Source organism: Symphalangus syndactylus, chromosome 12 (assembly GCF_028878055.3).
Source record: "Symphalangus syndactylus isolate Jambi chromosome 12, NHGRI_mSymSyn1-v2.1_pri, whole genome shotgun sequence".
Taxonomy (NCBI): domain Eukaryota; kingdom Metazoa; phylum Chordata; class Mammalia; order Primates; family Hylobatidae; genus Symphalangus; species Symphalangus syndactylus.
Window position 1 is genome coordinate 122813023 of NC_072441.2, and position 27888 is coordinate 122840910.

Sequence of the window (27888 nt, forward strand, 5' to 3'; positions counted from 1 at the left end):
TAGAAGCTTCCATCTTCAGATAGAGGCTCAAAGGTCTTTCCTCAGGGAATGTTTCTTGACCTTTCTGAGTTGAATTCCTCCATTAGACCTCAGATGGCACCAGTTTAGCATGATTATATGTATTTGATTAACGTTTGTCTCCCCACTAGATTTGTAAACTTTTGCCCACATAGAGGCACATTGATAAACACTTATGTGAATAAGCTCACTAATAAGGAAATGATTATATATTATATACCTCCTCACTATGGAATACTAGGCAGCTGTTAAAAAGAGATAACTCTATATACTAATACGAATGTCTATATTTTAAATTTAAAACAGCACATTACAGAACAGTATGCATACTATTTTTAAAACTTATATATCTTTATTTTTAAAAAAACCTCTGTGTTTGTCAGGGGAGTATGGTGGGGGGGGTGCCTGTATTTAAAAAGGTTTGCAAGAGTCGAGACTAACAACAAATTGCTTGCAGTGCTTTCCCTGGAGAATGGAAATGAGACAAGAAAGAGGAAAAATAGGATAGCAATTTCTACTTATAAATTTCTGGGTGGTTTGACTTTTTCCAGTGACTATATGGTATTGTTGTAATTATTTTAGCAATGCCATTTCTAAAATAATGATGTAGTTCACCAAAGTTCAAGAAAATGATCATTTCTAAATACCGTGTGAAAAAGGGAAAAAGCCACTTTGTATATGATTCCTCAACAAGGATACAGTTCTAGAAACAAGCTAATTTCCAAGTCAGACCTTCAATCTAGCAACAAGCTCTGATGAAGACGTGAAATGGAAGAGAACAAATGGAAATGCCAGAATTTGTTTGTTTAATTAGGTCTTCCCTTCACATCACTTTTATAAACAAAAGAGATTTCAAAAAGTCACTGCTGGCCTGGGACGGTGGCTCACACCTGTAATCCCAACACTTTGGGAGGCCGAGGTGGGTGGATCACTTGAGGTCAGGAGTCCAAGGCCAGCCTGGCCAATATGGTGAAACCCCGTCTCTAGTAAAAATACAAAAATTAGCTGGGTGTGGTGGCGGGCGCCTGTAGTCCCAGCTACTTGGGAGACTGAGGCAGGAGAATGGCATAACCCGGAAGGTAGAGCTTGCAGTGAGCTGCGATCATGCCACTGCACTCCAGCCTGGGTGACAGAGTGAGACTCCATCTCAAAGAAAGAAAAAAAAAAAAAGTCATTGCTCCTTGAGTCCTTTATATAAACTTGGAAAGAAAATAAGAAAAAGAAATAATAGCATGAATTTTTCTTAGCTTACTCCAATTGTTTTAAATTAAATACGATTGGGTACATGAAGACACCTCACTATCCTTTACTTCTCAAATAGCAGCCCATATTATCTTTACCATAACTCAAATAGAAAAGGTCATTTTCTAAATTCACACAGATTACAGAGGAAGGAGCAGGGACAAATATACTGGCGGTGCATAGATACGATCATTCCACAGCTAATGGCGGAAAACCTCACTTTGGTTTGGAGAGAAGTATGTGCAGGTGGAGAGACCCACAGTTACTGAAAAAGGGGAGGTGGGTGTGTGGGCATGATTCCTCCAGCAGCAGCCTACGAGGAAGCGCTGGGAAAAGTCTGTGAATATAGAATAAATACTGTCACTTGGAGCTGCATTGATTCTTTTTTCAGACTAACTAATGGCTCAGATGGTAGAACAACCAAACGATGACTAAAATATGAGTCAAATGCTTTCAAATCAAATCATTCCAAGGAAACAGGAACAGAGGCAAGCAGAGAACGGTCATTAGGGGTTCTAACCAAAACCTGTTAAACCTGAAAAAAACTCACTCTCCTAAATGACTGTCTCTTTCTATTTAAGTCATTTTGATGTTAGTGAACCAGGGACAATAGATCGTTATTACTTGTGACACGTACTGATCAGCTCTCAGCAGCAGAAATAGCAGCTCCTGGCTGGGCTCATACACTTTTCCCAATCCTGATTTGTCTTTTCTCCTGCAATCTATCCAGCATGTCTTCAGTTTTGCCAAAGGGTGTTAGAAAACTCTAAAATAAGGCTCAAAGTTTACTTTTTTAATATTTTTGAAAACCAACTTTCATTTAAATATAAAAGTAGTTCATATTAAGATGAAATGGGGATGGGGGAAGGGAGGTGAGAAGAAGCCTATTATGAAATGGAATCACAGGGCATGAAGCTCCCAGAAGGCTGAAACACACCCCCTGAGATATGGAAGAGGCGGCAGCATGTGCGCTGGCCCTTGTGGAGGCACCACGTGGCCCACAACACACACGTGGGTGATTTCCCTGACATCTTTCTCCTCCCTCTTCCTTCTGCTAATTTCTCCATTTCAAATTCTTTCCTCAAATGTTAATCCCTATTTTACCATTCTACTCTTCAAAAAAATATATATTTTTTCTAAACAAAGCCTCTTACCACATTTATTGGAAGCGGACTTCATCAAGAATAAGTGGAAGTACCCACATCTGCCTGTTGTGTCAGGTGCCTGTTTTTATCCCCATCTCACCTCCTCCTTTCTGAGAATTATCACTCATGCAGTAGGAGAAATAGAGCACAATGTTTAGCACCCAGCAAAAGTACAGGACCTCTCCCAACAAACCAGGACGCCGGCAGAGACTGGAGCTGACTTCAACCTAAGCTAGGCACGCTACACACACTCCCTGTTCTCCTCCCTGAATGGATTCACTTAGAAAGGAGGATAACATGATTTTTTAAAAAACTTCTTTTATTGTTGTAAGACATACACAAAATGTATCATTTTTACCATTTTTAAGTGTGCACAGTTAAGCAGTACTAAGTACCTTCCCATTGTTGCACATCCATAACCATCACACACCTCCAAAACTTTCCATCTTCCCAAACGGAAACATTGTACCATTAAACAGTAACTCTCCATTCTCTCTTCCCACCTTGCAACCACCATTCTACATGTTGCATATTGAGTATCCTTTATCCAAAATTCTTGAGACCAGCAGTGTTTTAGACTTCAGATTTTTTCAGCGTTTGGAATATTCAATTATGCCAGCTGAGCATCCCAAATCCAAAAATCCAAAATCTGAAACGCTCCAATCAGCATTTTCTTTGAGCATCGTGTCAGCATTCAAAAAGTTTCAGATTTTGGAGCATTTCCCATTTCAGATTTTGGATGTCAACCTGTACTTTCTGTTTCTATGAATTTCACTACTCTAGGTACTTCACATAAGTGGAATCATATAGTATTTGTCCTTTTCTGTCTGGCTTATGTCACATATAATGTCTTCCAGGTTCATCATATTGTAGCCCATGTCAGAATTTCATTCCTTTTTAAGGCTGAGTAATATTCCATTATGTGTATACCACATTTTGTTTATCTATTCATCCATCGATAGACATTTGAGTATTTCCAGGGCAACATATTCTTAATTTAATCCCACATTTTAAGACTTACAGGTAATTTAAATTCAGTTCAACTTACTGAGTATTTACTAAGGATAACTCACTATGGGAAGTACTGTGGGAAATACAAGGGCAAATCAGACATGGTGCCTGCTCTGAAGGAACTTATGATAGACTGGGAAAAGGGAAGAGAAAGAAGTAGAAGTAACCAGCATTTGCTAATCGCTTGCCATGTGCCGGGTGCTTTACCCAATCGCTGCAGGTATAGCTCCCAATGACTCTGTAAGTTAGATATTGTAACATCTACTTTATACAGGAAGAAGAATGAAGGCACTGAGACCTTAAGTAACCACCTCCAAAGCTGGGATTTAAACTCATGTCTTGGATTCAGAGGCCTGTGTTCATTCCACTACACATGCTGTTCCCTATGATTCAAGGCAGAATGTGATAAATCCTGGGGGAGAAGCTACAGCAAGGTAGAAGAGGAAGAGAAGAGATTGCTCCTTGCCTGAGAGTAAAGGTACATGACATAGTTAGGTCTTAGAGGTCAGGAAGGCTTACGTTTGACAGAGATGGAGGGTGGAAAAAATTGCACAAGCAGAGCAAAATGAGGGAGGCAGGAAAGTTCAGTACATACTTAAGGCCCCGTGGAATTGTGGACCACAAGGGTGGAAAGTGGTGCGGGGAAAAATCACTGTCATAATGAAATGCTAGCTCAAGGGGTCTGAACTCCACCATCAGGCAATGGTGAGCCATTGTAGGTTTTCTGAGATGGGCCATCGTCAGAGCTATGCTTCGGGAAGATCACCATGGCAATAACGCATCACAAGGATGGAGGGGATGAGAGTAGTTTAAAGGTAGGAAAAGCAGTTAGAAGGTTACTGGTGATAGCAGTTGAGGCTTAATTAGTCAGAATGGAAAAGAGGATATGGACATGAGAGATATCTTAGAGGTGGGAATGACAGAACTCGGCAATCATTGCATTTCATAATGCATCAAGTAGGCTGACCACATATCCTGGTTTGCCTGGGATATGTTTTCCTGATGTAATTACTAATGGCACTCTTTTACTCTCGAAAAGGTTTGGACAATAAACTATATAATCACATTAATTAGGAGCAATTAGTAAACAGAATCAAAGGTGACTCCAAGATTTTAAACCTGGATTAGTAAGGAAAGTGGTAACACCTTTGGAAACACAGAAGGGAAATCGGGTTTTGGGGAAAGATGTGGAGTTTTGATCTGGACATGTTAACTTTGCTGCTCAGGCAAGGATTTATTTAAGAGCGAGAAGCACCTTGCCTACGGATTTCCCCTGTATCACATGAAGGAAGGCATCATTGACCTAAAACAAAATGCAAAAGAATGTGGTCAGATTTGCATGTATGGATATTTCAACAAACATTTGATGCAGGATCAAGTAATAAAATAACTAAAGTATTAAGATGTATCTCCAATGAACTATAACTAACTATGCAACACTAACTAGTTATCACAAATGCAAAGGAAAACAGTAACATTCAAGAATAACTCAGCCTCAGTATTTCTCTAAATGTATAATTCTCAGTGTTGTCAGATAAATGCCAGATGGTAAAAAGCCCTAGGCCTGTTCATACGCCACTGTAATAGTGCTTTGTTTTCCAGCTTTTGAAAGAATGGAGCCACTGGCAGAAGAATCAGTATTTTTATCTTTAATAATTTTTGTCTTTTTATTAAAATTGTCCTACTTCCTATGTAACTGAAATTGTAATCTGTCTTGAATCATTTTTTAGGAAGTACGAGGTTACAAAACATATATTTAAAAGCAGCTACAGTAATCAAGGCAGTGTAATATTGGTGAAAGAATAGACAAACAGATCAATGGAATAGAATAGAGAGCCCAAAAATAGACCCATACAATATAGTTAACTGATCTTTGACAAAAGAGCAAAGCAATTCAATGGAGACAGAATAGTCTTTCAACAAATGGTGCTGGAAAAACTGCATAGCCACATGCAAAAATATGAATCTAGATACCCTATACTCTTCACAAAAAACACCTTAAAATGGATCATAGACCTTAAATGTAAAATGCAAAACTATAAAACTTTCAGAAGAAAATATAGGGAAAAATCTAGGTCACCTTGGTTTAGCAATGAGTTTTTAGATACAGCACCAAAAAAGCACAATCCATGAAAAAAAAAATGGGTAAGTAGTCTTCATTAAAGTTAAAAACTTATGCTCTGCAAAAGACACTGTTAAAAGAATAAAAAGACAAGCCACAGTCTGGGAGAAAAATTCTCTGCAAAACACATATCTGATAAAGGACTTGTATCTAAAATATACACAGAATTCTTAAAACTTAACAATAAAAAGCAGGCAAAAGATCTGAACGGACACTTCACCAAAGAAGATATACAGATGGCAAATAAGCATATAAAAAGATGCCCAACATCATATGTCACTAGGGAACTGCAAATTAAAACAACGAGATACCACTACATACCGACCAGAATGGCTAAAATCCAAAACACTAACAGCAAATGCTGGTGAGGATGTAGAGCAATAGAAACTCCCATTTGCTGCTAGAGGGAACACAAAATGGTACAGCCACTTTGGAAGACAGTTTGGCAGTTTCTTACACAACTAAACATATCCTTACCATACAATCCAGCAATTTCACTCCTAGGTATTTACCCAAATGATCTGAAAACATATGTCCATATAAAAACCTGCACATAAATGTTTATAGCACCTTTATTCACAATTGCCAAAACTTGGAAGCAACCAAAATGTCCTTCGATAGGTAAATGGAAAACAACCAGTGGTACATCTATACAATGAAATATCATTCTGTGATAAGAAGAAATGATCCATCAAGCCAAGAAAAGACATGGAGGAACCTTAAGTGCATGTTTCTAAGTGAAAGAAGCCAGTGTGAGAAGGCTACATGCAGTCTAAATCCAACCATATGACATTCGGGAAAAAGCAAAACTGTAGAGACAGTAAAAAGATCAGTGCCTGCCAGGGATTCAGGGGCTGGGGGTAAAGATGACTATGTGGAGCTCAGAGGATTTTTTTAGAGCTGTGAAGCAATTAAATCTAGACAAAAAGCAATTAAATCTAGACAAAAGTGATAGTAGCATGACAAATGTGGAAGAAGACTTTTGCAAAGTCTCAAACTAACATCTAGAACTTTGCTACTCAAAGGGTGGTACAAGAACCCCAGGCTTCCACATCATCTGGGAGCTTATAAGAAATGCACAAGCTTGAGCCCCATCCTATCTTTATTAAATCATAATCTGAATCTTAACAAGATTCCCAGGTGATTTGTATGCACATCAAAGTTTGAGAGCCACAGATTACACAAGGAACTTTTGCAACTTAGAAAAAGACAGGAAGGCCAGGCATGGTGATTCGCACCTGTAATCCCAGCATTTCAGGAGGCCATGTTGGGAGGATCGCTTGAGCCCAGGAATTGGAGACCAGCCTGGGCAACACAGGGAAACCCCATCTCTATTAAAAAGGTTTTTTTAATTAGCCAGGCATGGTGGCACATGCCTGTAGTCCCAGCTGCTCAGGAGGCTGAGGCAGGAACTCACTTGAATTTGGGAGGATTGCTTGAGGCCCAGAGGTAGCCTTCGGTGAACCATGATTGTGCCACTGCACTCCAGCCTAGGTGACAGAGCAAGACCTCAACTCAAAAAACAAGAACAAAACCCGAAGACAGGAAGCCAAATAGAAAACTACACAAAGAGCTTAAATTGCAATTCAAAGCCCTGGAAACCTGAATGGATACCAAATATATAAAGAGATACTTAAATGTATTAGAAATCAGGAAAATTCAAATTAAAATATTAAGATGCCACTTTACACCTTATCAGTTTGGCAAAATTCTGAATGTTGGACATATCAACAGGGTGACAAATAAACAAGAATTCTCACGTACTCATTGATGATAGAGGCATAAACTGGTCAAGTCATTCTGGAGAGTAACTGGCAGTCAAATTAAGTATGCATACATCCTATGACCCAACAATCTACACCTGGGAAAATAACCCCAACGTGACCTTTGCACAAGTCCCTAAGGTTGTGCAATAAGGCTGTTTACTGCCATACTGATTATTATGATTTGATTAGGGCATCAAGTTAACCTCAAAGTTTATCAGTAGAGAATGAATCTGTAAACTGTGGTGGATGCATACCATGCACCACGATGTAACAGTGGGAAGCAATGAACTGGATACAGGAACAGCAACACAGATGGATCTTAAAAAGCACCGACTGAGTTATATGAAACAGAACAAGGTCTAGTGCATAACACCATTTATGTAACTTAAAAAGAAATTAACACACAAATTAACTCTATTTGTTTTACAAGGAAATGCAAATCCAAAGATGCATATCAAACTCATCACCGACTGGCTCAGAAGGGAGGAAAAAGTGGGGAGAGGCAGTGGGAAATGAGGGGAAAGGGAATAAGTCAATACAGACATTCATAAATATACACACATAAAAACAAAAGATCAGCTTTCCATGGCCCAACAATGAAAATGTACTTTGAAATGAAGATTATGATTAATCAACCCTTTCCATTTGAGATTCTCAAAAAAAAATTACAAAAAATCAAGTAAAATAAGTACAGGAACAAATCAATCATGGCAATCTCTCTGCCGCATGAAATCCCTGGTTTCAAAAACATATGTCTTTCAGACCTCTGTGCCTTACAGAGACCTTTCCCATCTAAGCAAATTTAGACTCTCGACGAGGAGGTGGAAGAGGTCTAAGACAGATGTTTGAAACACTCATCCCCCCGTCAGTCATTTCCAGGTGACTCACAGCTGCATCACTCTCCCTGCCAGTTAGAAGTCACTTGTTCCCAGAGATGTGTCATAGCCCAACAATAGAAAATATTTGAGAAAACAAATATTATTAAAGCTAGTGATACTTTTTCACCTGGCATCCTAAGGGAGTCAAGGTCTTCTGCAAATAAATTTTAACATAAAAAGAAAGCTGTCCATTCAAATGCTCAAGCTAATTTTAATCATTTTGCATAAAAATCTTTATTAAAATGTATCACACATTTCTGTGACTTCTATTACAGAGAATACCGGGGGAAAGCATAATCTTCTTGTTCCATGACTTTGGCATTTCAAAATTTTGAACATCCATTATTTTACCTTCTATTTTTCCGATATTCTATCACCTCTGCATGTCCAGTTGCCACTTCCGTTGTAACTGTAGCTGCTTCTAAAAATAACCCAACTCTGTCCCTTTCTACCTGGTGGTCTCTGTGCAGGCTGGGAAAACACACTCTCAGTGGTGTTAAGGACTGGAAGTTTAATAAAAGTGATAAGGCTCTGAGTGAGAAACTAAAAAGTAAAATGCACGGCTTTAGACCAGAGTCTTTTGATAGCTACTTCAGATGGCCTAGGGACGCTTTCCTCCTGGATTCTACAGGCTGTGTTACAGAGAGGAAGACTGCACAATACTGATGCCTAGGTATAACAGATACACAGGCTGTTCCCAGCACTCTGGTTTTCTGCCTTCAGGTGGATGAAGCCATAATTAAATTTGTCTCTGGAGATATGTAACCTGGAATTTGCTGCAAGACAAAAACATTGCTTTTGTTTTAGGATATGAAGGTTCTGCTGTTGGAATTTTTTTTTTTTTTTTGAGACGGAGTCTCGCTCTGTCGCCCAGGCTGGAGTGCAGTGGCGCGATCTCGGCTCACTGCAAGCTCCGCCTCCCGGGTTCACGCCATTCTCCTGCCTCAGCCTCTCCGAGTAGCTGGGACTACAGGCGCCCGCCACCACGCCCGGCTAATTTTTGGAATTTTTAACTAGTTCATCAATCAGGAATAATGAAATCTAGAGTTTCCTAAATATATCATATTGATGTGTGCATTCATTAGAAACTGGCTCTCCCCCATTACAGCACTGTCCTGAGATCTTCCCAACTAAAACATAAACTCCTCATGGGCAAGACTAAATCTTACTTTTTATTGACTGAAATAAAGTGAATGATGAATAAAATAAATCATGAATGAATGAATATATCTGAGATGAGTGGGATTGGGTTTTTTTTCTAATGGTTTTCAGAGTACAGGTGGCTTTTGGTTACATGGATAAGTTACTTAGTTGTGATTTCTGAGATTTTAGTGTACCCATTACCCAGCAGTATACATGGTACCCAATATGTAGCCTTTTATCCATCCCCCAAATCTTCCCCCAAACCGAGACCCCAAAGTTCATTAATATCACTCTTACGCCTTTGAGTCCTCATAGCTTAGATCCCACTTACAAGTGAAAACATACGATATTTGATTTTCCATTCCTGAGTTACTTCACTTAGAATAATGACCTCCAGCTTCATCCAAGATGCTGCAAAAGGCATTTTTGTTTGTTTCTTTTTATGGCTGAGTAGAATTCCATGGTGTACATATATCACATTTTCTTTATCCACTCATTGGTAATTGGGCACTTAGGTGGGTTCCATATCTTTGCAATTGCAAATTGTGCCACTATAAACATGTGTGTACATGTCTTTTTCATATAATGACTTCTTTTCCTTTGGGTAGATACCCAATAGTGGGATTGCTGGATTGAATGATAGTTCTACTTTTAGTTCTTTAAGGAATCTCCATACTGTTTTCCATAATGGTTATGCTAATTTACATTCCCACCAGCAGTGTAAAAGCGTTCCCTTTTCACCACATCCACACCAACATCTATTGTTTTTTAACTTTTTAATTATGGCCATTCTTGCAGGAGTAACATGGTATCTCACTGTGATTTTAATTTGCATTTCCCCAATTATTAGTGATGTTGAGCATTTTTTCATATGTTTGTTCACTGTTTGTATATCTCCTTTTGAGAAATGTCTATTCATGTCCTTCCACCACTTTTGATGGAATTATTTGTTTTTTTTCTTGCTGATTTGTTTGAGTTCCTTGTAGATTCTGGATACTAGTCCTTTGTCAGATGCATAGGTTGCAAATATTTTCTCCCTCTCCGTGGGTTGTCTGTTTACTCTGCTAATTATTTCTTTTGCTGTGCAGAAGCTTTCTAGTTTAATTAGGTCCCATCTATTTATTTTTTGTTTTTGTTGCATTTGTTTTTGGAGTCTTAGTCATGAATTCTTTGCCTAAGCCAATGTCTAGAAGAGTTTTTCTCATGTTATCTTCTAGAATTTTTATGGTTTCAGATCTTAGATTTAAGTCTTTGATCCATCTTGAGTTCTTTTTTTTTTTTTTTTTTTTTTTTGAGAAGGAGTCTCGCTCTTTCACCCAGGCTGGAGTGCAGTGGCGCGATCTCGGCTCACTGCAGACTCCGCCCCCCAGGGTTCACACCATTCTCCTGCCTCAGCCTCCCGCGTAGCTGGGACTACAGGCGCCCGCCACCTCGCCCGGCTAATTTTTTGTATTTTTAATAGAGACGGGGTTTCACCGTGTTAGCCAGGATGGTCTCCTGACCTCGTGATCTGCCCGCCTCGGCCTCCCAAAGTGCTGGGATTACAGGCATGAGCCACCGTGCCTGGCCGAGTTCTTGAGTTGATTTTTGTATAAGGTGAGCGATGGGGATCCAGTTTGTTTCTTCTAGATGTGCCTGCCAGTTTTCCCAACACCACTTATTGAATGGGGTGTCCTTTCCCCAATTTATGTTTTTGTGTGATTTGTTGAAAGTCAGTTGGCTGTAAGAATTGGGCTTTATTTCTGGGCTCTCTATTCTGTTCCATTGGTCTATGTGCCTATTTTTAAACCAGTAGCATGCTGTTTTGGTAACTATGGCCTTGTAGTATAATTTAAAGTCGGGTAACATGATGTTTCCAGATTTGTTCTTTTTGCTTAGTATTGCTTTGGCTATGTGGGCTCTTTTTTGGTTCCATATGAAATTTAGGATTGTTTTTTCCAGTTATGTGAAGAATGATGCTGGTATTCTGGTAGCAATTGCATTGAATCTGTAGATTGCTTTGGGCAGCATGGTCATTTTCACAATATTGATTGTTCCCATCCATGAGCATGGGATGTGTTTCCATTTGTTTGTGTTATCTATGATTTCTTTCAGCAGTGTTTTGCAGTTTTCCTTGTAGAAATCTTTCACCTCTTTGGTTAAGTATATTCCTATGTTTTGGGGAGGGTTTTTCTGTTTGTTTTTTGCAGTTATTGTAAAAAGGATTGAGTTCTTGATTTGATTCTCAGCTTAGTCGCTGCTGGTGTACAGTAGTGCTACTGATTTGTGTATAATGATTTTGTATCCTGAGACTTTACTGAATTCATTTCTCGGATATGGGAGCTTTTTGGATGAGTCTTAGGGTCTTCTAGGTATACAATCATATCATCAGTAAATGGTGACAGTTTGACTTCCTCTTCTCCAATTTGGATACCCTTTATTTCTTTCTTTTGCCTGATTGCTCTGGCTAGGACTTCCAGTACTATGTTAAATAGAAGTGGTGAAAGTGAGCATCCTTGTCTTGTCCCAGTTCTCAAGGGGAATACTTTCAACTTTTCCCCATTCAGTATGATGTTGGCAGTGGGTTTGTCATATATGGCTTTTATTACTTTGAGGTAAGTCCCTTCTGTGCCTATTTCATTAAGGGTTTTTATCATACAAGGATGCTGGATTTTATCAAATGCTTTCTCTGTACCTATTGAAATGATCATATAGTTTTTGTTTTTAATTTTTTTATGTGATGTACCATATTTATTGACTTGCATATGTTAAACCATCCCTGCATCCCTGGGATGAAACCCACTTGTTCATGATGTGTAATCTTTTTGATGGGCTGCTGGATTTGGTTATCTAGTATTTTGTTAAGGACTTTTGCGTCTATATTCATCAGGGAAATTGGTCTGTAGTTTTCTTTTTTCTTGTGTCCTTTCCTGGTTAGGGAATTAGGGCGATACTGGCTTCATAGAATGACTTAGGGAGCATTCCCTCTTTCTCTATCTTTTGGAATGGTTTCAGTGGGATTGGTACCAATCCGTCTTTGAATGTCTGGTAGAATTCAGCTGTGAATCTATCTGGTCCTGGACCTTTTTATGTTGTTGGTAATTTTTTATTACTGATTCAATCTCTCTGCTTGTTATTGGTCTGTTCATGGTTTCTGTTTCTTCCTGATTTAATCTAGGAGGGTTGTATGTTTCTAGGAATTTATCTATTTCCTCTAGATTTGCTAGTTTGTACTCATAAAGGTGTTTGTAGTAGCCTTGAATGATCTTTTGTATTTATGTGGTATCATTTGTAATATCTCCAGTTTCATTTCTAATTGAGCTTATTTGGATTTTCTCTCTTCTTTCCTTGGTTAATCTCACTAATGGTCTATTAACTTTGTTTATCTTTTCAAAGAACCAGCTTTTGTTTCATTTGTCTTTTGTATTTTGTTGTTGTTTTTGTTGTTTCAATTTCATTTGGCTCTGCTCTAATCTTTGTTATTTCTTTCTTCTGGGTTTTGGTTTAGTTTGTTCTTGTTTCTCTAGTTCCTTGAGGTGTGACATTAGGTTGTCAATTTGTGCTCTTTCATGCTTTTTGATGTAGGCATTTAATGCTATGAACTTTCCTCATAGCACTACTTTTGCTGTATCCCAGAGGTTTTGATAAGTTGTGTCACTATTATCATTCATTTCAAAGAATTTTTTAACTTCCATCTTGATTTCATTGTTAACCCAAAAATCATTCAAGAGCAGATTATTTCATTTCCATTTGTATATTTGTATAGTATAATTTCCATTTCCACTATTTGTATAGTTTTGAGGGTTCTTTCTGGAGTTGATTTCCAGTTTTATTCCACGGTGTTCTAAGAAGGTACTTGATATAATTTTGATTTTCTTAAATTTATTGAGACTTGTTTTGTGGTCTTCATATGGTCTATCTTGGAGAATGTTCCATGTGCTGATGAGAAGAATATAGAATACTACAGTTGCTGGGAGGAATTTCTGTAAGTATCTGTTAAGTCCAATTGTTCTAGGGTATAATTTAAGTCCATTGTTTCTTCGTTGACTTTCTGTCTTGATGATCTGTCTAGTGCTGTCAGTGAAGTATTGAAGTCCCCCACTATTATTGTGTCACTGTCTCATTTCTTAGGTCTAGTAGTAATTGCTTTATAATTCTGGAAGCTCCAGTGTTAGATTCATATAAATGTAGGATTATAATATCTCATTGTTGGACTGATCCTTTTATTATTACATAATGTCCTTCTTTGTATTTTTTTTTTAACTGTTGCTGCTTTAAAATCTGTTTTGTCTGTAAGAACAGCTACTCCTGCTCGCTTTTGGTTTCTATTTGTGTGGAACATCTTTTTCCACCCCTTTACCTTGAATTTACACGAATCCTTTTGTGTTAGGTGAGTCTCTTGAAGATAGCAAATATTTGGTTGGTGGTTCTTTATTCATTCTGCCATTCTGTATCTTTTAAGTAGAGCATTTAGGCCATTTACATTTAATGTTGAGATGTGAGGTACTGTTCTATTCATCATATCAGTTGTTACCCAGATACTGTTTTTTTCATTGTGCTATTGTTTTACAGGCCCTGTAAGACTTATGCTTTAAGGAGGTTCAACCCTGGCCTATAGAATTGGGATAGTTTCTAAAAGGTAAAAACTTGCAGTACGTTGTCATAGGTGAATTATATTCATCACATAGTTGATCTACGTTTATTTAAATCTTAGATACCACTACAAACCTAATGAAACGGCTAACATTCAAGGAAACAACTGACAAAACTAAGTTTTGGCAGATGCAGAGCAACTGGAACTCTCATACACAGGGAATGCAAAATGGCACAAGCACTTTGGAAAACAGTTTGCCAATTTATTAAAAGCTAAACATGTAGTAGCAAACCAGTACAAGCAAAGTCCCAAAGTGTTAAAACGGAGAGCTCAACTTTGGGCACATTTGTATGCCAGAGCACCAGTTTCTAATCCAGAATACGGCCAAAGAAATGGAAAACCTGTGTGATACGGGCTTTGATAGGAATGTAGTAACAACAGCCTTCTCTTCAAAATCATAGGACATAGAAACTGAAACAGAATTGTTTCTGAATAACTGATGCATAGAGAAACAGCTGCTGATATAATCGAAGTTGCCTCCTTTTGAAGGGGCATCAATATCTGTTCTTTTAAGAATTCTGCATAGATTGATTTTAAAGTTATCATTCAGTAGCAGCTACAATGCAATCCTTGCCTTATATCATTCTTGCTTCATGATGTTATCTAGGAAACAATGGAGAATGAGGAGAAAAGTAAAACCAATTACACATCTGTGTAAATTGTCTTAAGTTAAACATACATCTAGCATATAACCCAGAAATCTCAGTCCTAAAATATATAAAACTGTATGTCTATACCTGTCATGAATGTTTATAGAAGATATACTCATAATCACCAAAAACTGAAAACAATCAAATGTCTGCATACTGGTGAATGAAAAAAACTGTGGTACATCCATACAATGAAATACTACTCAGCAGTAAAAAGGAATGGACTACCGACACATGCAGCAACATGGTGCACCTCAGAAGCATTAAGCAAAGAGAAAGAAATCAAACTCAAAAGGCTACATACTGTATGATTTCATTTATATGACACTCTGGAAAAGGAAAAATTAAATGGGAAGAAAACAGGTCAGTGACTACTAGTAGCCATGGAGCAGGAAAAGGAGACTGATTACAAGGCACATAGGGAACTTTTGGGGGTGACAGAAATGTTCTTATATCTTGACTGTGGTGGGGTAGCTACGTGCTGTATAGGTTTGTCAAAACTCAGAGAACTGTACACCTAAAAAGGGTGAATTTTATTATATGTAAATTATATCTCAACAAACTTAACTTTTTTTAAAAAAAAGTCAATGTGGTAATAAACATAAAAATAAATAAACTTCTGAAGTTGAGCATCAGCATGAGCCCTTAGAAAATAGAACCTAATCAAAAGTTATGCCCTAATGCATCAGAGGGTTGCAATCCCAGGGAGGCAAGGGTAACAGAAAAAGTAAAGCAAACCAAGGAAAGAAGAAGAGAAACTACAGGGCATTGTGTTACTGATTTTGAATTGGTTGTAGCTTCAGGGGGACATGTAGTTGGCTGTTGTTCACATGGGACCTCTATAGAGAAGCCATTGGATAGTGGCAATGGTTGTAAAAAATAAATAAATAAATAAATAAGGCTGGGCGGAGTGGCTCATGCCTATAGTCCCAACACTTTGGGAGGCCGAGGCGGGTGGATCACCTGAGGTCAGGAGTCTGAGACCAGCCTGACCAACATAGTGAAACCCCATCCCTACTAAAAATACAAAATTAGCCATGAGTGGTGGCAGGCGCCTATAATCCCAGCTACTCGGGAGGCTGAGGCAGGAGAATCACTTGAACCTGGGAGGCAGAGGTTGCAGCGACTGAGATCACGCCACTGCACTCCAGCCTGAGCAACAAGAATGAAACTCCATCATAAATAAATAAATAAATAAATAAATAAATAAATAAATAAATAAAGCAGCAGCCATATGAAACAGTCAACAGGGAGGAGAAAAGGCAAACAATTTATCTCCTTTCATCCTCCCAATGAAAAGCTTGCCCAATGGAGTAAAATACCCATACTTCTGGACTGCATTGCCCAGACCCTGCATACAGTTTCTGGGGAAGCCAGAAGCTTCAACAGGTCCATTTGGATCAAACCTCTGTACCAGAGCTGCAGAAGCTTCTGTATGATGAACACAATGGTGGCCTTGCCTCTAGGATCAGCTCCCAACCCAGGAAAGCACAAGGCAATCAACGATGTTGGGAGATGCATCCTAGAGAGAGCGGTCTGGGCTGTATGCATTGTAGGATCAGCTATAGGAGTCGTCACTGGAAAAGCACGACAAGTGGCCAAGGCCTGGGGCAGGTGGGGCCAGCAGATATGAGGAATTCCACAAACTGGGTCTAGAACAATGGGCTATAATTAATAGACCTTCTAAACTAAAAGAGTAGTTTCATTTTTAAGAATATGCCACAGATACACTAAGAAAATTTCAAGCAATTTCTATCCATTAACAATTTCTATCCATCTGTTCATATGATGATCTCACTTGACCTTTAAATAATAAGTAAGTTCATATCTGTGAGGTTAAATACCGTGTCAAGCTGACACGTTCAGAGACAGCTCCCTACAGAAAGCAGACACTGCACATCAAAATAATGCCCTCCTCTGGACAGATCACAGGACCAATTCATGATCCACCCACCACAGCATAGATATAATCCTTCAGAAAATAATAAATTCTAGGTGGAATTCAAAATCTAAAGACTGTCTTATAATCCTTCCCTCTGAGACATCAAAGCAAAAGTGTTATAGTTGAGGGGAACTGAAAAAGCTCAACTCTTTATTTTATCATGGAAATATATTACGCTTTTAAAAAGTTACTATATTCATTATGTGCTTTTACATGTATCATGTTATTTAATCCTCATAATCACCCTAGGAGGCAGGGTATATTACCGCCCCTGCTACAGATGAGAAAACTAAGGCACAAAGATGTGTAATTTGCCCACAGCCAGCATCTGAACGCTGTTGGTCTGAGCCCAGAGCCCCACACACACACAGTCATTCAACAGGTATGTGAGCGCCTGCTAGAAGCTGGAAATGTAAAGGTGCAGACGGCACATGGCCCTGCTTGCACAGAGTTTATGCCCTATGGGAGAGACAGGCATTAAAGAAGTAATCACAAGTAAATAAAGGCGAAGCAGAGTCCTATGGAAGTTCACACCCTGTGCCTACTCAAAAATCTATGGTGCAAAGTTTGTGGTCATATTAGTATCAACTATCAAGGTTAAATCTGCAAGTACACATATTCAGGAGAAAATACAAGCCAGTCAGAAATACTAGTGCATTTTAGTTTGTATTTTCTCTATATACAGTACAGTGGTCATTTTCCAAACCCAAACAGGTCCTGATAAATAACTTTTTCCAGTATGTTAACTAATTTACACATTTACTGATTTGCTCATTTAATATTTTTCTTACCCAGGCTTTAAAGTTCAGTGTAATTAATTATATATTCATTTAACCATCTTCATTTTCAAAAGAACAAAGAACAAAAGAACAAAATATATAAATTCTGGTACTGCTCAGGAAAATATAAGAGTGTAACTATAACATAGTTAAAATAATCTCTCTCACACAGATAATTCTATGACAAATAGATAAACTGCACCCTACAGAATAAGGCTTCTCAGAAGTGACTTCTTGGCTTATTTGAGGAGAGAGTTTGACAATCATAAGAAGCCCAGATTCTGGCATCAGATGGACCAAGACTAGATTTACTTCCTACCTATCACTGGGCAAGGCTCCTAGCCTCTATAAGTCTTGATTCTTTCATCTGTAAAATATAATAAAGTTGGTATACCTCAAAGGGTTGTTGTGAAAGTTAAAGGAAATAATGCATGTAAAGTGTTTAGCATAGTTCTTGACCCACAGTAAGCACCTAATGTATATGACCTGTCATTCCTATTATGAATCCTCTAAATGATTTGCATATTGAAAGAAACAGAAAAAGAAGACATGGTAAATGGATGGTATATGAATGAGATGCTTGAAATGTGTGAGGGAGCATGGCCTAAAGAGCCACCCGATTACAACGAGGGCAGCAGAGTGAGAACAACTCTATAAATCCCACATGCAGAGACCTCACTGGCAAGCAGAAGGGCAAATGGAAGCTGACAGGTGGTTAGTAATTACATAGTCAATTCATGTTTACAGAGGACAGAGAACTTCAGCGGGGATAATTAAAACAATAATCCACCTCTGGCTTTCGTTCCTGCCTAAATGGCACCTAAAAGACCTTGAGAGAGAAGAGACAGTTTAAACAGTCACTTGTTTCCACTTCTGTATGCCTACTTGTCCTTATCCCTTATCAACAGGTATAGCCTCAGGTTAGAAGTCACATGATAAAAGCCACAGGATGGAAGGGGACCCAGAACTTGGGGTTTTCAAGTTTTAAAGCCACAAGACCTTTGCTTAAAAGTTTGAAAGAAGTAGTCAACAACCCAAATGTCCAACAATGATAGACTGGATTAAGAAAATGTGGCACATATACACCATGGAGTACTATGCAGCCATAAAAAATGATGAGTTCATGTCCTTTGTAGGGAAATGGATGAAGCTGGAAACCATCATTCTCAGCAAACTATCGCAAGGACAAAAAACCAAACACCGCATGTTCTCACTCATAGGTGGGAACTGAACAATGAGAACACATGGACACAGGAAGGGGAACATCACACACTGGGGACTGTTGTGGGGTGGGGGAGGGGGGGAGGGATAGCATTAGGAGATATACCTAATGCTGAATGACGAGTTAATGGGTGCAGCACACCAACATGGCACATGTATACATATGTAACAAACCTGCACGTTGTGTACATGTACCCTAAAACTTAAAAGATAATAATAATAAGAAAGAAAGAAAAAAAAAAAGTAGTTAAAATGTGCAGCTACTCAAACCCCAGCAGCAATGGGGTCCCACAGCACAGACAGCTCACATCTATGCCTGCTGCCCTAGCCCCACATCCCTGCTGTGGCTCCTGCAGCACAGTCTAAAAACCACTCATCACATCCTCCTGCTTATTTAGAGAGGCAGAAACTGAAGTCAGAAAAGCAAGGGGATTTCCACAAAATGGCATGGCTGGAGGGATGAAGCTGTGACTGGCATCCAACCAGTTTTCTACTGGCCAGTCAGGTTCTCTTCACCATTGAACACCATCTTCCTGACTTACATATTAAGAAGATAAAGAAAATAAGCCATGTTTGAAAAGAATGAGTCTCCTCACAGGAAGAAACAACCGTGGAAGGCTGGTTAGCAATGAAGTCTGGCATCGACAGCTTGGGCTCCACTAATCTGCATTTGAACAAAATATCACCTCCATCTATGGCTGACAAGAGTTACCAAGACAGTTTTTTGAACATTAAAATAAATTAAGTCAAAAAAATAATAAAGATTTCACAGTGAATGCCTAACAGATTCACATTTACAACTATATTGCATATGCATGCTCACAATTACACTTCGGAGGAAGTTTAAGCCACATTAATGAGACTGGGGGGAATGAAAAAAGGGAGTGAATAGCCAACAAAATTAACTACAGTGACTAATGGATGAATTATAGTCTTATGATGCCAGGCATTATTTAGTGTTCTACTCACAGAACCCCAACTTAGATCATCTGGTTGTGCTTTAAAGCATCTATATTTTAAAACCAAAGGTCATGCCAAGCACTTTCTTCTTAGGCTTGTATGTTGTAGAGTCCAAAGCTCATATCAACACATGTAAATCATTTTCTAAAGAACCATAACTTTCCTCTATTTGAGGGAGCAGTGATGCACACAGAGCCCTCAAATTTCGGCTTCACGTGGCCTTCACAGATTCAGATTCACATTAGGCCTGAGTCTACAGCCATACAACCCAGAAGGCTGGGAAAAATCCTGTGACCCTGACACCTGTGCAATCCCACTATTCTGTGTTGCCTTTTCATCTTTTCCTTTTATAAAAAGAGGATTGATAGCATCCAGAGATAAACTGCCCAGTAGCTTGCAAAAATTATTTCCTGGCCTCATCTGCATCACACCCCTTAAGTGCGTCTCACCTCATCCAGCTTGAAAACCATTCCGACATATGGCTGGATGCACCCTTGCTGGCAGTACTGAAGCACTGAAGACAGGCTCTTGGAGAAGACGGGAAAGTTCATTTCTTTGTATTGACCACAGTACAGGCCCACAGCAGAGATATTCTTCAGGAGCAGAAGGTTGGCTGGTACAGAAGCAATGTTTCCTCCAGCAAATCCCACCATCACAATCCTGCCCTCCCATGCCAGGCTGAGGAGAAAGTGAAGAAGAAAAAGAAATTATAAAAAAGCAACATACATTCACACCCATTAGGAAGGCTAGTCTCATAAAATAACAAATGACAAATGGCGAGGATGTGAAGAAATTTAAGCCCCTGTGCACTGTTGGTGGGATTATAAAATAGTGCAACTACTATAGAAAACAGTATGAAGGTTCCTTAAAAAATTAAAAATAGGTTCAGCAATTCCACTTCTGATATATATCTAAAAGAATTGAAAGCAAGGTCTCAAAGAGATATTTGCACAGCCATATTCACAGCAGCACTATTCACAATAGCCAAGAGGTGGAAGCAACCCAAGTGTCCATCAACAGACAAATGATAAACAAAATGTGATATACACATATAATGAAATACTATTCCGCCTTAAAAAGGAAGGAAATCTTGTCACATGCGATAACATGGATGATCCTTGAGAACATTATGCTAAGTGAAATAAGCCAAACACAAAAAGACAAATACTGTATGATTCCGCTTATATGAGATATCTAAAGTAGTCAAATTTGTGGAAACAGAAAGTGAATGGTGGTTACCAAGGGCTAGGGAAAGGGAGGAAAGGAGAGTTGTTGTTTAATCGCTATAGAGTTTCAGATTTACAAGATGAAAAAGTTCTTGAGATCTGTCACATAACAATGTGAATATAATTAACACTACTGAACTGTACATTTGAAAATGGTAAAGATGGTAAACTTTATGTTGTCTGTTTTTTACCACAATAAAAAAAGTAAAATGAGAAAAAGAGCAATGTACATTCATTCACAGAGACAGAAAGTAGGACAGAGGTTACCAGGGGTTGGGGAAGGGGAAAGAGGCAGTTAATATTTAACAAGTACAGAGTTTTTGTTGGGGATGATCATGCAACATTATGATTGTATTTAATGCCAGTGATTTGTACACTTACAAATCATTAAAATGATAAATATTAGGTTATAGTATATTTTACCAACATTAAAAAAAACAACATGTATTAAGTCCACAGCTGGGCACTCCTCTTGACCTTGCAAACTGGCAGGAGTGAACCATCATTTATTACTTTGGGCTTCTCAGTAAAAAAAAAAATACATACATATATATATATATATATACAATAAGCAAAGTATTAGGGAACCAAAGGAACTAGACAATTTTATAAGGGGGCCCACTTTAGAATCCAGGCTGTTGAGCCAGGTGCAGTCGTTTAAACCTATAATCCAAGCACCTTCGGAGGCCAAGGCAAGAGGATCACTTGAGCCCAAGAGGTCAAGACCAGCCTGGGCAACATAGTGAGACCTTGTCTCTACAAAATATAAAAATATTAGCCAGAACACAATGAAACCCCATCTCTACTAAAAATACAAAAAATCAGTCGGGTGTGGTGGCGGGTGCCTGTAGTCTCAGCTACTCGGGAGGCTGAGGCAGAAGAATGACGTGAACTCGGGAGGTGGAGCTTGCAGTGAGCAGAGATAGTGCCACTGCACTTAAGCCTGGGTGACAGAGTGAGACTCCATCTCAAAAAAAAAAAAAAAAAAAAAATTTAGCCAGGCATTGTGGCACATGCCTGTAGTCCTAGTGATGCGGTTTGGCTGTGTCCCCATCCAAATCTCATATTGATTTGTAGTTCCCATAATCCTCACGTGTCATGGGAGGGACCCAGTGGGAGGTAATTTAATCAAGGGGCAGTTACACTCATGCTGTTCTCGTGATAGTGAGTAGGTTCTCAAAAGATCTGACGGTTTTATAAGGGGCTTTCCCCAGCACTTCTCCTTGCTGCTGCCATGTGAAGAAGGACGTGTTTGCTTCCCCTTCCACCATGATTGTGAGTTTTCTGCCATGCTGAACAGTGAGTCAATTAAACCTTTTTCCTTTATAAATTACCCAGTCTCAGGTATGTCTTTATTAGCAGTGTAAGAACAGACAAATACACCCAGCTACTCAGGAGGCTGAGGCAGGAGGACCGCTTGAGCCCAGGAGGTCAAGGCTGTAGTGAGCCATGGAGCCATGATTGCACCACTGTGCTCCAGCCTGTGCAACAGAGTGAGACCCTACCTCAGAAAAAAAAAAAAAGAGAATCAAGACTATCTATTTAACTACCTCAACTACTTTGTGGAAGAAAATTGGGCAATGTCATTCCATAGGTTGTACTGAAAAAACTAAGTTTGAAGATTATGAACTTAGGAAGCAGGAATAAGAAGACATACACTTTAATGAGGGAAGGACCATTTGCTTTATACAAAGACTTACTTTAGGATTCCTTTAACACATGTGCCTCTTTAGAGAATTTTAAATAATCTATAAAAATTCATAAGTATTCTGCAGCCCAGTATGAAAATCCCCCTACGGTACCATTGCTAAGCAATGAGTTACAGAAACAACTTTGCAAACATCTTTCATATAAAATATGTGTATATTTGTTTGGCTTTTGCTTTTTGCTTTTCTTCTTTAGAAGGGAAATGAGAAGCTATTGCTAAAACACAATTATCCAGAAGGCAAGCAGGAAGGCAAGAGATGGGAGAGTTTTACCAGCTGTCTATCCTGGCTTTCCACTTGGACTACACACTCCTTCCTTTGCTTCTCCCCTAAGCACAGCACCAGGCACAGTGCAGAGATGAGCAAACATATAGACTGCCTGCCACTCAGCTCAGGGGCTAGAGAACCAACTGGACCCCTTTTGTGGGCAAGCTGCTCTCTCTGCTTCTGTGGCTTCTACCTGAAACTGAGATAAACTACAAAATTATGCTTGTCAGGACGACATGAGAAATGAAACCAATGCTATCAGAGTACTCCAGAATCCTTGGTTGAAAACAGAATGAGAATTGGTGTGATACAACCCTCCTACTAAATCTCCAGTGATTTTTTTAAATAAAACAAGTCAAGGAATTATCTACGCTGCTGGCTGCTTCAGAAAGCAGTAAGATCAGAAGAGCCTGTAGTTTGGTCCACAATGAACTGGGAAAAGGGGAACTGCGACCCCAGTAATTCTAACAGCTGAACGATGCCCTCTGCAAGAATTCCCCACAGACATGGATATAAAGTAGTTAGTGAGAACTGGCATAGCTGAATTTAACACATGAATAATTTCTAAAGCATTTGGCATTGCCAACTAAGAGAGTCTGCAGTCATTTTTTGGATATTTTCCAGATGGGTATTTTGTTTTTGCTATATATAAGCATTTCCTGATTTTCTCTGCTTCTATTCCTTTTCACCCACCCACTCGCTGTTCTCGTTGATGCTGATGCCTACAGGAGAAGTGAACAGCAAAAATGAGAGAGAAGCAAGGCCAGAAGGAAAGCAGAGATCAGGAAAGGTTTCAGCTGTAGCCCACTCTAGACAGACCACCCCATGCACCTGCGGAGAGCCTCCAGGCAGATGTCTCCTCCCACCATGTCGATGGACACATTCACCCCACCCTCGTCCACCAGCTTCCTCACTGCATCCTTCAGGCTGCCCTGACTAGTTCACACTGGACTGCGCACCCCTCTGCATCACCAGCTTGCACTTCTCATCACTTCCAGCAGCAGCTATATTACCTGCATCAAGAACACAAGATATCTGATTATCCAGAACATGTCCCGAGAAAGGGGCACCCCACCTACCCCATCTCCAGCCAAAGGGTGCTACTCAAGGAAATCATTGTGACCTTGCTGCCCTGGCACTGGCCTTGCGCCCACACATCAGGCCCAACACACAGACCATCCCACTGGCCCCTCCATGCCCTACTAGCCACGAGGTCCACATTTCTAGGAATCCTGGAACCCTAACAAGGATAGCTAGAAGGTGGTTCAAGAGACATTCAGAAAGTCTTCTCAAATTCAAATGAAAACCACCATTTATTGAGCATCTAGTATGAATCAAGCAGTTAAGGATACAAGATGGATCCTTTAGAGCCAAGAAAGCAAGATACAGCAGAGTGATGGGGGAAATAAACAGGGGTCCAGAAATGTAAACAAGAGGTACCCGATCTAAATCTAGAGGCTCAAGAAAGACTTCCTAGAGGGTAAAACATGATTCAATAGAAAGATCTTGAGGTTAGAGAGACCTTAGTCCAAATTCTGGCTTTGCCACTCACTAGCTGTGTTAACCTAGGCAAAATACTTAGTAACAAAACAACATTTTGTTAGTATTTGCCAGTTAACATTCTAAACATTTTACATACATGAATAACTCATTTAATTGTAATAGCCTAATGAAATATACAGTATTATTATCCTTGTTTTATAGATGAAGAAACTGAGGCAAAAGAAGTTAAGTAACTTGTTGCCCAAGGAAGGTCACACAGCAAATGGGAGACAGCACTGGGGTCCAAACCCAGGTAATTCATCTCCAGAGTCCATGCATTTAACCTCCATACTGCCTGCGAGCTTCTCAAGGTTTCAGTTACCTCATCAGTAAAGTAAGACATTTAAAAAATTATCGGAGGCCAGGCGCGGTGGCTCACGCCTGTAATCCCAGTACTTTGGGAGGCCCAGGTGGGCAGATCACAAGGTCGGGAGTTCAAGACCAGCCTGGCCAATATGGTGAATCCCCCATCTCTACTAAAAATACAAAAATTAGCTGGGCATGGTGGCACACGCCTATAGTCCCAGCTACTCAGAAGGCTGAAGCAGGAGAATCACTTGAACCTGGGAAGTGGAGGCTGCAGTGAGCCAAGATGCACCACTGCACTCCAGCCTGGGCGACACAGCAAGACTCCATCTCAAAAAAAAAAAAAAATCAGGGGCTGGGCGCAGTGGCTCACGCCTGTAATCCCAGCACTTTGGGAGGGTAAGGTGGGCGGATCACAAGGTCAGGAGTTCGAGACTAGCCTGGCCAATATCGTGAAACCCCATCTCTACTAAAAATACAAAAATTAGCTGGGCATGGTGGCGTGTGTCTGTAGTCCCAGCTACTCGGGAGGCTGAGGCAGAATAATTGCTTGAACCTGGGAGGCAGAGGTTGCAGTGAGCCAAGATCTTACCACTGCACTCCAGCCTGGGCGACAGAGCAAGACTCCGTTTAAAAAAAAAAAAAAAAATTATCTCCAGGCACAAGCTCAAGAGAAATAAAGGAAAAAGAATTAAATGGGACACTGTATACAAAGCACTTGGAAAACAAAGTGTTAGATAAACTGAAGCAGTTGTTACACCACGCAATCATTTATCCTATTTGAACCTCATGAGAACATTACTGAGGAGATATAATTACTCCCAGTTTCCAGACAAAGACGTAGACTCAGAGAGGTAAAGCAATCAACCAGGGTCATCCAGGTTGCAGGTGTCAGAACAATTACTCAAGCCCACTGCTGCGTTACTCCAAAGCCCATGCTTTTCCACTCCATCACCCTAGGAGAAAGCCATACCTAAGGCCCGACACAGATGGCACAGATGGTGGTGAGCCATACTGTGGGGAAGTCTGGGGTTTGGAAGTCTCCAGAAAAGCTGCAAACACTCAAGCATTGCCTAGACGTGCCTCACCATGGGGCAGCACCCACCAGCCCAAGCACTTTAGTCTCAAAGTGAATTTGCAATGAAATACCCCAAGAACATTGGTGCCCTTAAATGATTCCAAACTTACTCATAACTATTCGAAACTGAATGCTTCCCTCAAATATTCCCTGGTGGAACCCTGAAATAGCTGCAGTTCACTGAGGGCTATTAGCACACAGTGCCACAGTGGGCAGGCACTGCTCTAGGGTCAGGCACCTGAATTGAATCCCAAGATTCTCACTAGGTCTCCATGGGATCTGCAGTGAACCATCTGCTCTCTTGGTGCCTCGCTTTCTTGATCTGTGAAATAGGGATAATAAACACTTACACACCCATATCCCAGGGGCTTTGTGAGGATCAAGGGTAAGATAATTGCCGCGGAGGCACTTTGGAAGCAATATGAAATGCTGTGGGTTCAAGGTGTAATCAAAATGACCTGTTCCACATAGGTGGCATGGTAACATTTATATTTTGGTTTGCCTTTGTTTAAAATCATTATTGCTGTTCAAGAAAATATAGCTTAGGTTAATTTTAATATATTAATTAAAGTGAGGTTTTCTATCTACTATTTATAACAATTTACAACTATTTAAAACAATTTGTACAATTTTATCTTCCTCGAAATGTTAAATAACCAATAGCTCTAGACAATAAAACCAGTTATAGTCTCTCCCCCAGACAGGAGCTAAAAGCCCATCTTGTTAACATGAAATGTGTTCATATCACTTGAGGAGCCTCCTGGTATCTATGATTACTTTCAGAACTCACATGTCCTTCCCAAATGGAACTTAATAGGAGAAAGGAGAGATGTCCCCTAAAGGAATTCCAGAACAATCCAATTATCTCCAAACCTATATACCCAGCTGCCCTCTGGCTATCCAACTGCATGCTCCACAGGAAGCTCACATTCAACACAGCCAAAACCCAACTCACTATTCCTGCCTGTGTTCTCAATCTCAGTAAGATGGCAACTCCACGAGTTAACTTAGTTTGCTCCTTCCCACTCAATGTCTAATAATAACAGGATTCTTTTTAAAGAGATTCTTACTGACATGACCTGCCCCCTAATAGGCACTGCACGTGTAATCTCAATATTCCCACAACAACTCCATGGAGAGAGCATTCTTTTACAAGTGAGAAAACTGACGATTTTAAGCTGGAGGCAGAGCTGGAATTTGAACCTACGTCAGGCTAACTTTAAAGTCCTTGTTCTTTAGACTAGAGCAGGATGCTCTCCAGGTACCAAATTATCTATTTTTTTTCCACTTCAGTATCTCTCAATGCATTGTTTCCACTGCCTTGGTTCAGGTGGCCTATCCTAATCCTGGCTCAGACTGCTCCAAGAGCCTGTCCTACTGCTTCCAGACTACCCTTGACCTTTCCCCTATCCCTCATCCCCATGGCTACCAGAGTGAAATTTCCAAATGCAAAAATATCATGTCACTTCCCTACTTTAAATCCTCAACTGCTCTCAATAGCTTCCAACAAATGTTCAAATTCTTCAGCCCCACACAAGGCCCCTCGTGATCTTGTCTCTGCCCTCCTCTCTAGAGCCACCTTCCACCATTTCCCCCCAGGTCCCTGGCTCCAGAGATACTATTTGCAATTCTCTGAATGCCTCATGCTTGTTCCTAGTTCTCTATCTTCTAATAAGTCCTCCCACCACTGAAATGGCCTTCACGTCCCTTCTTCCTCTATTCAACTGCTACCAATTCTTTAAAAGTCAGCTTAAATGTCCACCTTCTCCAAGAAATCCCCCTTTTCCAACACTCACAGCCTCAGAAAGATACTTTTGAAGAGACCTAAGTCTTTTTTCATTATTTTATTCATTCATTCATTTAAGAAATAGTTCTTGAGGGCCTACTATGTTCTAGGTACCATGCTAGGTGCAGGACTACAGGAGTGAACCAAAGAGACACTGTCACTGCCTTTATAGGGATTACAGTCCAGTAAGAGGGAGACAATAACCTGATAATGACACAAGTAACCACACTCTGAGCTATGTATTATGAAAGAGAAGTAGAGGGTGCTATGAAATCATATATACAGAGGAGGGAGAGGGGCCTCACCTAGACTGAGGGACAGAGAATACTTCTCTGAAAAAGTGACATTTGAGTTTAAATCTGAACGACAGCTCTGAGAATTACAGGTAGAGAAAATAGCATGTGCAGAAAGCATGAAGTGGGTCAGATCTTGCCAGGGTCTAGTAGCTGGAAGGATGAGTGATTTGC

General features: G+C 39.8%; 1 protein-coding gene across 1 annotated transcript in view; it reads right to left on the reverse strand.

Annotated features, from left to right (window-relative positions):
* The window catches only part of SEC16B (SEC16 homolog B, endoplasmic reticulum export factor), a 111074-nt gene that overhangs the window by 75509 nt on the left and 7677 nt on the right, over positions 1-27888 (reverse strand). The window contains exon 8 of the mRNA XM_063627434.1: positions 19960-20188. The gene's annotated coding sequence lies outside the window, so the exon portion shown is untranslated. The remainder of the gene's footprint in view (positions 1-19959; positions 20189-27888) is intronic.